Here is an 11,056-nt window from a genome sequence, read left to right as displayed (position 1 = left end):
GCAATCCTAGAATAATATAGAATAATATTTTATGCTAGACGTTCCTCTAATTGTATATATTATTTGAAATAATATTGAAATTTTATTGTTTTTGGGAATACTAAGATTCTTATTTATTATAAAATTTCGTTCAAATATGAGGTGTTCAAGAATATATTTTCTATATTTCTTTTTATGCTATTAATATTATGGATTGAAAAATACAATCGAGTAATATACCATGTGCTTAAATTCTTTTAATTGACTAAAAGAATAAGCAACTAATTTAGCATAGTCTTACAACCCTCAACCATATGTAGTCCAAGCAGCACTTTAAAATTAATTAAAGTACATAACAGCATGGACTGCAATATGCGTTCAAAATGTCGATGTTCATGTGTCCTGCAGTTCACACGATGACGCACAGTTAGCTGCGTTCTTCATCGACCCATGAGCCGAGTGATCCACCGCTTAGAGTGATAATTTTTTGTTTATTTTAATTTAACGTCAAGAGTTTTTAATTTATTGAAAGAATAACATTTCGTTTTCGTATATTATATAAATTAATCTTTCAATAAATTGTAATTTTCAACCCAAACATTTACAAGTTGCGCATGTCCAACAAAAACAGTAATTCCTTTTTTATTACATTTTATTTAATTTCTATAAATTTTTAAGGAATTACACGTTAATGAGAACAAATTAACTTATCATTTATATTATTTTTATAAATAATAAGTACAACTATATATGTTTAAAGGTTTGTTGCGTTCAAATACAATGTATGCGATATAATTTTCATTATACTACAATACAAGGAGTAAAAAAAAAAAGAAAAACTTTGAAATAAATGAATGAAAAGAAAAAAAAGAAAATCATTTTTCTTTTTATTCTTTTTTTGTTTGTTTGTTTTTTTTTTATAATATTTACGGATAGGAACACAATAATGATCCTTCCGCAGGTTCACCTACGGAAACCTTGTTACGACTTTTACTTCCTCTAAATAAAAAAAAAAAACACACACACACAGAAACGAAAACACGTCTGAACAATCTGAAATTCCAATGATAGGGACGTAGGAATCTCCTTAATTCCTTCATGCGCGTCACTAATACGATGACGATGTATTTGGCTACGTAAATGTATTCATTTTTATATTCGCCGTTTAACCAAACTTAGTTTTTTTTATATGCAAATATACGTGGTTTCGGCTCTTTATATGTGGTTTCGGCTCTTTATAGATAGGGACATCTAAAGCCAATATTAACGTGAGTACCTGCCGACGACGGCCTTTCCTCACGGTGCTCAAAAGCACAGCGGATCAAATCAATGCGATGATCAGCGCCCCGAAAAATGCAATGCATTATTCAGTACCAATTGGCGTGTGGAATGGTGGGGTTCGAGGCCTATCTAAAACCTCTGCCGTACTTTGGGTCCGGCACCCGGTTGCAATGCAACTCCACATTGAGTGACAAATATAACTCTCCCCGCATTCGGTTATTAAACCACAACCACCACGATACTCCCCGAGGGGCCAGTCCGCACGAGTAGGTAGGTTGGTCCGCACGAACTCCAAGGGCTCCTACTCCCCCTGGTACCAGAATTAAGTCTCCGGTCAGACCTCGTAGCCAAAAAAACTACTACCTGTTGAGCTTCCATACAGCTCTGGACTGGTGACCAGGGATTGAATCCCATTCTCTCATCCAATTCATACACCTTTCACACCAGAAGCTAACCCCGGTCTTCAGCCAATTGTCTTCGCCGCCTGAACAACACGCTCGCAAATCTTTCAAACGACCATAACTGTTCGGCATTCCGACTAGTGGAGATCACACCACTAACATCTAACCGTCCATCAGTCCAACTAATCCCCATACCCCCAAGGTCCCTAATGTCTGAGTACATCGGGCATTCCGCTATAACATGCACCCAATCCTCAACACACGCCCCACACATACACTCTGGACTATCTGCAAGGCGCCTCTTATGCAAGACTGCATTAAGAGGCCCATGTCCCGTAAGCAGGAAATCCAGACTTAGACAAAATCTGAAGTCTGGGTTTCCTTCTACATACCTAACGTCCCGGATGTACTCATAAGTCACCCGACCATTGAGACTACTGTCCCAACGGTCTTGCCACCTACACCTGACCCTATCATCTAGAAGCCTCTTGCTCCCTAGATATCCCTCGCTCTCCACATCATCATCGGAAATCAAATCATTCCGCAGCAATGACACACTCAGACCCCTTCTTAACCTGAATGATACAGCATGCTGTATGACAACCAGGTCAAGAGGGGGGGCACCTAGTGACACCTGCAACGCATCCGTGGAAACGGTGCCACATACAGGCAGACAGGCGAGCATCATGCAACGCTGGACGGAGAGGAGCTTTCGGCGACCGAAGACCGTCGTGGCAGTTCGCCACCATACAGCAGCTCCATAAGTGGCACAGGCCACAAACAAGCCGCGGTATATGGTGCGAACAGCACGACGTCCGAGGCCCCAATCACTCCGTAAAACGCGCATAACCTTACCTACGACCGCCTGCAGTCGCACCTTCACACTCACCAAGTGTGGAGTAAAACACATTCTTTCACTCATGGTCAACCCCAGGTACTTGACTTGCGTCACATACCTGATGCCGACCCCATTCACTCGGACAACCGGTGGACGCCCCGGTGACAGTCTGCCTTTTAAAAGCATTGTCACCGTTTTGTCCATCGAGATGTCTACACCCACACTTATCCCCCAGTTGTGGACAATTTCTAAAAATTGTCCTCCCACCCGATCCAACTCACGCCTTGAGCGACCTTCAACAAGGAGAAGAAGGTCGTCCGCATACGCACAACACTTACAGAGTGGTTCGAGCTGCCCAAGCAGAGAGTCCATCATGAGGTTCCATATATATGGACCACAGATGGATCCCTGCGGACAGCCACGAGCCACTCCAATCTCCACACTCCCATTCATTCCAACGATAGAGGCTTTTCTGTCCGAAAAGTAGCTTCGCCAGAGACTAATTTCCGGACAGCCAAGTTCCTCTAACCGTTCTATCACTCGATCCCAGATCAAATAATCGAATGCCCCCTTGAAGTCAACAAATATGCCTAGGACATACTTGTTGACATTCTCCCTAACAACATTCTGCACATACATCCACGCATCTTCCACACTGCGTCCTTTCCTGAACCCATACTGCCTATCCGACCACATACCCCGCGTTAGCTCCTGAAGTCGTTCCACCATAACCCTCTCCAGTACTTTTCCAAGCACCGGAAGAAGGCTGATGCCCCGATAAGAACGAGGATTACTCCTGATCTTATCAGGGGACTTCAGGAGAGGGACGACCTGGCACTTTTCCACTCACGTGGAAAATATCTCTCCCACACGCACTTGTTATAAATGGCCTCCAAGTATTCCGGAATGAACTTCCACAAGCTTTTGCACATCTCTCCGTTCGAACCATCAAAACCTGGGGACCGTTTAGACCTAACCAGGCCAAAGGCGTATCCCAACTCCTCATCTTCTAGTGGAGGAACAGGTACCTCTTGTGCTTGAGGTGCCTGAACCTCAGCCCTGGGAAAGAACGCTCCTAACAGAACCTCCGCACACTCTCTCCACGTTGATAACACAGAGTGACCAACGCGGAGAGAGGTGATATCCTCCCTCTTACGACCCCTGCAGATCCTGTAGACCTGCCCCCAGGGGTCGTCCCTATTCTCCCCAACAAAGCTCCTCCATTCCTCTTCTTTTATTCTCACAAGCATATCCTTATACTCCCTAACCGCACAACTAAAATCATATCTGATCTGGGATAACCTATCCGAATTGGACCGCCGAGCGCGCTGAAACTTTCGTCTCAACCGCCGGACAGTCCTCCTCTTCAAGGTGAACTCATTCGTCCACCACTTAATTTTTCTAATCCTAGAACTTTCATACTTCCTGAAAACCCTATCATTAACACACCAGACCAACTCATACAGCCGAGCAATTTGCTCGTCCACCCCCAGTTCCTCAAACTCACTAAGCGGTATTTCCAATACCGCTTCCCTTACACTCTGTCCATATCGGTTCCAGTCAATACCCACACTTTGTTCACTAGCACACACAAGTTAATGGCCTAAATCGCTATCTTCACACACTTTTGGGAATACACACGATGTGTATAATCCCTCACGTACCTGCTCACTGTGTCTATTTTCACAACAGGCTACCGAAAAATTCTTTCGCTTCAGAAACACTGAAAAACACTTTAAAAATCGCTTTTAAAAACTCGCAATGATGCGCAAACACGTCCGTTCACTTCGAGGTTCTACAAACAACGCAGATAGGGACAGTAGGAATCTCCTGAATTCCTTCTTGCGCGTCACTAATAAGATGACGATGCATTTGGCTACGTAAATATAATCATTTTTATGTCCGCCGTTTAACCAAACTTAGTTTTTTTTTATATACAAATATACGTGGTTTCTTTATATGTGGTTTCGCCTCTTTAATTAGAGGGACAGTAGGAATCTCCTTAATTCCTTCATGCGCTTCACTAATACGATGACGATGCATTTGGCTACGTAAATATATTCATTTTTATTTCCGCCGTTTAACCAAACATAGTTTTTATATTATACAATATACCATTATATTAATGTTTGTATATTTCAATTGCTTTTCAGTATATTGTAAAAGTCGTTTGATAACTTTGCGTTCAAAGCTGTATTTTTATGTTAAGATTCTCTCTAACAACTATACAATATACCATTATATATTAATTTTTGTATATTTCAATTGTTTTTCAGTATATTGTAATAGTCGTTTGATAACAATCTATAACACTACCTTATGTTCTCAATGAATATTGAGAAATAAAGTACATTGCGTTCAAAAATCTGTATTTTTATGTTAAGATTCTCTCTAACAACTATACAATATACCATTATATATTAATTTTTGTATATTTCAATTGTTTTTCAGTATATTGTAATAGTCGTTTGATAACAATCTATAACACTACTTTATGTTCTTAATGAATATTGAGAAATAAAGTATTTTGCGTTCAAAAATCTGTATCTTTATGTTAAGATACTCTCTAACAACTATACAATATACCATTATATATTAATTTTTGTATATTTCAATTGTTTTTCAGTATATTGTAATAGTCGTTCGATAACAATCTATAACACTACCTTATGTTCTCAATGAATATTGAGAAATAAAGTACTTTGCGTTCAAAAATCTGTATCTTTATGTTAAGATGCTCTCTAACAACTATACAATATACCATTATATATTAATTTTTGTAGATTTCAATTGTTTTTCAGTATATTGTAATAGTCGTTTGATAACAATCTATAACACTACCTTATGTTCTCAATGAATATTGAGAAATAAAGTACTTTGCGTTCAAAAAAAAAAATGTTTTCTTATATTCAATTAATTTATGAAGATTCTTAAAAAACTGTTAAAAATAATATATATATAACAAGTATGTTAATATAACATAAATATTTATATATTACATATGTTATATATATTTTATTTTTTTCAATACATAATAATATAAAATACTTAATCTAAATTATTACTATTAAACTTAATTAATAATGTTAAACTTAGATTTTTCTTCTATATTATATATATATACATTAAAAAAAATACATATATATACATATATATAAATTATTTATAATTTAAATATATACGGTGTGTATATTACAACACACTCACATATATATACATATAAATAATTTATAAACAGTTTGATCGAATCATCAAGCAAAGGATAAACTTCAGTGGATCGCAGTTTGGCAGCTGCTCTACCACATACAACACCTTGTCCGTTACCAAAGTCGTTTACAATTGATTCTAGGCATTGACATTGTATTAAATAATGTTTTAATAAGTAACTAGCGAGTTACATGTTACAATACTATCTCGATGTAAATGCAACATAATTAGTAATTACTTTGCATAATCTATTACATTATAATAAGCAAAACTGAACGATGTTCCACATCCCAACTAATTCCTGTTCCTTTAGCTTAATTACACATACATACAAAATGTAAGCGGTCACGCCACTTTTTCTTGTCAATAGCTATTACATATGTAATATGCCGTACTAAATTCTAATTAGACAGTCTTAAGATTGGCGTCGCCGCGAAAGCATCACTACGGAAATTAACTCCGAAGAGTTTTTGTTCCGCTTGCTTTGTCGCTTTAAATTTTTTAATAAATTGTAATTAAATTCGATTCAAAAGAATATTTTATTAGTTGTAAAATAACTCGGTCGAAATCCGAAAAGGTAACTGGCGCAGTCGGGTAACCTTTGATCAGAAGATCAAAGAAAACGGGCATACACACATCGATTGTACCTAAAGTTTAACGCAAAGCGTAACGGAAAGTTTATGGAATGTTTAACGGAAAGTGTAATAAAAAAATATAACCAAGAAAAACCGAAAAGTTTACATCGAAAAATAGAAAAATAGACGAACAAAGTGAACAGTTTAAAATAAATACTAAAATATAGATTTTACAAAAAAAAAAGAAAAGTGCGAAAATATGCAGTACAAAATTTTATAATAATCGAAAGTACAGTGAAACCCAAAAATATAGACATCTTATAAAAAAAAGAAAAAAACAAGTAAAAGTTCAAAAAAGAAATACAGTAAAAATAATAATGAAAGTGAATACAAGCTACAGCGAAAATAGCACAAAATTTTATAAAAAACGAAAGGGTAGTGAAACTCAAAAATGAATAGGAATCTTATAAGCAAAAAACAAGTAAAGAAACTCTAAAAAAAAGAAAAAATACAGTGAAAAGAATATAGAAAGCGAAAGCTACAGTGGGTAATAAAAACAATTTTTGGTGAAAATCGAACACAAAGTAAAAATAAGCGCTAAATATCATCAAAGTTTAGTGAAAATCAAACCAAATATACAAATCATCTTTAATTATAAAAAAAAGGAAAACGTTACAAAAAAAAGTATTCTACAAAAAATTTAAAATTTCGCCAAAAAAGTGCTATTGCGTCACGTAGTCAAAGTCTTACAAAAAACTACAGTAAAATTGCATAAAAAAAATTGCGGTAAAATAATACTGTTTGGTGCACAAAACAACAAACAAATTTTTTCCTGTAAAAAGTACAGTACCGACAAAACTAAAATTAACAGCTTGCAACATGCGCTAAAACGGTAACAACGGAAATTGCGGTATATACATACATATACGTACATAAAGTACAGATTAAAAAAAAAAAAGAAAAGCAACTAAATTTTTATAACCGTTTTATGAAACGTCACAAAAAACAAAAAAAAAAAAAGAAAGTAAAACCAAATATTTTTGCGATACCAACAAAAATTACTTACAGTTTCAAAAAATATATATTTATTTCACATGGCAACAAAATTAAAGCCAACTCTCAACATACAGTAGCGAAGCGTTTATTCTCACCTTTTATCAAAAAAAACGCATTTTTACAAAAAAAAAAATAGCAATAATAATAATATAAATATATATATGTATATAAAATATTGAAAAAATAAAATAAACTAAGAAAAGCTAAAATATTTTTTTGAAAACACAATTTACTACAAAAAAATAAAACACAAAATATATACAGCTACAGACAATCAAATAGAACCATCAGAATATTGAGAAATATTAAGGACAGCGGCCTACTAACGAAGCCAACGTGTATCCTGAAATATAAACCAAATACAACAAGTTGCGAGAGTATAAAAACAAAGTGCCCAGAACGTCATCAAAACAAGAAAGGAGACCACATCTCTACGTTTATGCAACTGGTCCAAAAAGAATCACTTCGCGGACCACTACTTACTAAAACTACTTGCCTATAACTACTATTATATAATAATGGAGAATTTAAATCAAACCATCGCCGAGCTGGAAAGGGTAATCGGGAGGCAAGAAGAGTTACTACAAACCCAACAACAAGAAATGCAACAACAACAAGCTCAACATCTACTACAACTACAAATGAACCAACACCAAATGCAACAACAGTTTTACAAATTAAACATGTCACCAAGAGACATCATGGACCAATTCCGAAGAATGAAGCCACTAGATGACCACCACAACCCAAAAGCGTTTATAAAAGCAGTCGAAACCAACATTTCTCTCTGCGGCACAGACCAGGAATTAATCCAACACTGCATCAATATTATAAACAACGAAAAAATACTGGGCACCGCTGGAAAAAGAACGAGAGAGCTAGAGGACAACCCATCGTGGGAAACCATCAAAACCAAAATTCTACAAGAATCTCGTTCAAGGAAAACATACGCAGAGGTATTCAATTATTGTAGGACGGTCAAAGTAAGTAATCTCAATGAACTATTCATAATTTTTGAAAAATGTAAAGCAGACATAAATGAAATATATATATTTGACCCTTTAAAACCGGGCAATTACAAACCCGAAAATGTAGATAGGGACCTAGTCGATATATTGTTAGAGAAAATCGATGGGCCTATAAGGGCACATATAACCGAAACGGAAACATTAAATGACATAATTATAAAATACTCAAAATTAAAATTGCTTCAGGACAAAAGAGCAATAGATTATAGACATCGAAAATATGTCGATAAAAACAAAACAAATTACGAAGGCTACAAGAAAAATTATAGATTTTACGAACATAACAAAATTTCAGACAATAGACAAACCAATATCGATAACAAACAACCAAATAGACAACAAAGCGGGAACAACAACAATTACATACGCAATACAAATTTTAATCGAAACAATTACAACAATCGGAATAATTACGAATACGGGTACAACAATTCTACAAATAAAATACAACCAAATTTACCGAGACAAACTAAAAGTTCCCACATGAGCGTCGATTACAACCCAAGCACAAGTCGTTTATCCAATAATTCAAATTTGATGGAAATTGGCAATGGTGAAGAAAAGGAAGTACATTTTTTAACACCGCCTCATACTCTCAACTCCCCATAATAACAGTAACAATAGGAAATCACAGAATTAAATGCCTAATAGATACAGGTTCAACAACTAGCATCATAAAACCAAACGTTCTTTTCAAAAATTTTCAAAAAGAAAAACTTCCCAAACCATTATGCTATGGAACAATAAACGGAATTAACGAAATCAGATATAAAATTGTAAAACCTTTTCCGAAAGAATTTAATTTCTTAGGTACTTTATCATGGAAAGTAATAGATTTTAATAGCAACAAATACGAAGCTATTATAGGACAAAATTTCTTATTCCTTTTAAAGCCAAAATCGATGTGGAAAACACATTTATTAATATATTAGGAAACATAATTAATTTCGATCAACGAATTCCTTACGAAAAAACGGAAATTTGCGCACTCGAATTCAGCGATATGAAAAACTTAAACTTGAACCATTTAAATATCGAGGAAAGCCAATCGATAAAAGATTTATTACAAGAATTTAACGAATTATTTTTCAAAGAAGGAGATAAACTTTCTTTTACTCATGAAATTAAACATCAAATTATTACATCAAACGATATACCTATTCATTCGAAAATTTACAGGTATCCACAAATTCATGAATTAGAAATTCAAAAACAAATAAAAGAAATGTTAGAACACAATATAATTAGAGAAAGCAACTCTGCTTACAATAACCCTTTATGGATAGTCCCTAAAGAAGCGGATGCATCCGGAAATAAAAAATGGCGTATCGTTGTCGATTACAGGAAACTTAATGAAATGACTATTAGCGATAAATTCCCGATACCTAATATCGATGGTATCATGGATAAATTACGAAGAGCACAATACTTCTCCTCTATCGATCTCGCGAAAGGTTTTCATCAAATACTGGTGGACGAAAACGATAGAAAGAAAACAGCGTTCTCTACTACGTTAGGACATTATGAATTTCTAAAAATGCCATTTGGTCTTAAAAATGCTCCATCGACATTCCAACGTCTAATGAACTCAGTACTTCGAGATTTTATAAACAAGATATGCGTTGTATACTTAGACGACATTTTGATTTTTAGTCAGAACATATAGATAATATGCGGAAAATTTTTACAAAATTAAAACAAGCAAAGTTGAAAATACGTTTAGAAAAATGCAGTTTTTTAAAGAAAGAAACAGACTTCCTAGGTCATGTACTAACTCCCGAAGGAATAAAACCAAACCCAAATAAAGTTGAAGTCATTCAAAAATTAAAGTTACCAATTTCTCAAAAACAAATAAAATCATTCTCAGGTATTACCGGCTTCTATAGGAAATTTATAAAAGACTATTCTAAAATAGCCTATCCAATGGTCGCATATCTGAAAAAAGATACAAAAATTAACGTTAATAACCCAAGTTATATAACCGCTTTCGAAAAGTTAACAAATATTATTACAAACCCTCCAATTTTAAGATATCCTATTCTTACAAAAAGATTTAAACTAACTACAGACGCCAGCAACTTTGCCATTGGCGCAGTTCTCACACAAGACGATCATCCAATTTCATATGCTTCACGTACATTAAATACTCACGAAAAAAACTACTCAACTATCGAAGAGGAACTATTAGCGATAGTATGGGCAGTAAAATATTATAGACCCTACTTATACGGAAGAGAATTCGACCTAAAAACAAATCACCAACCATTTAAATGGCTACAGAAGAAAAATTCTGGTAAGGATATAAATCCAAGACTACAACGCTGGCTAATACAATTGAGAGTACGTTGCAAAAATCGATTATATAACCGGTAAAGAAAACAAAATAGCAGATTTTCTAAGTCGAATTAACAGTGATGAAATAAACATGGTGAATTCCGAAAATTTGGGAATGACCCCTTACAAAATGTTACAAATAAAAGATCTAAACGCTGGTGAACAACAAGACCAAACAATGCTTTCAATAGAAGTCCAAACTAGCCATTCTCATGAAGAAAATGTTTATAATCATTTTAACACTCTCAATACCGTAGTAAATCGTTTCAAACAGCAATTAATTTTAGTCAAGGTAAAAGAAAAAGAAGTAGAAAATATTTTCAAAAACAAACGCATTTTTATCGATATAAGAGATAT

General features: G+C 34.7%; 1 non-coding gene across 1 annotated transcript; it reads right to left on the bottom strand.

Annotated features, from left to right (window-relative positions):
• Positions 1–279: 279 nt before the first annotated feature.
• On the bottom strand, positions 280–458 carry LOC128923256 (5.8S ribosomal RNA). Its single transcript, XR_008472234.1, has one exon. It is a non-coding gene; the product is annotated as a 5.8S ribosomal RNA (ribosomal RNA).
• Between the last annotated feature and the right edge of the window lie 10,598 nt (positions 459–11,056).

This window comes from Zeugodacus cucurbitae, chromosome X (genome assembly GCF_028554725.1).
Source record: "Zeugodacus cucurbitae isolate PBARC_wt_2022May chromosome X, idZeuCucr1.2, whole genome shotgun sequence".
In the NCBI taxonomy this organism is placed as follows: domain Eukaryota; kingdom Metazoa; phylum Arthropoda; class Insecta; order Diptera; family Tephritidae; genus Zeugodacus; species Zeugodacus cucurbitae.
This window is presented reverse-complemented; position numbering and strand designations above follow the sequence as displayed.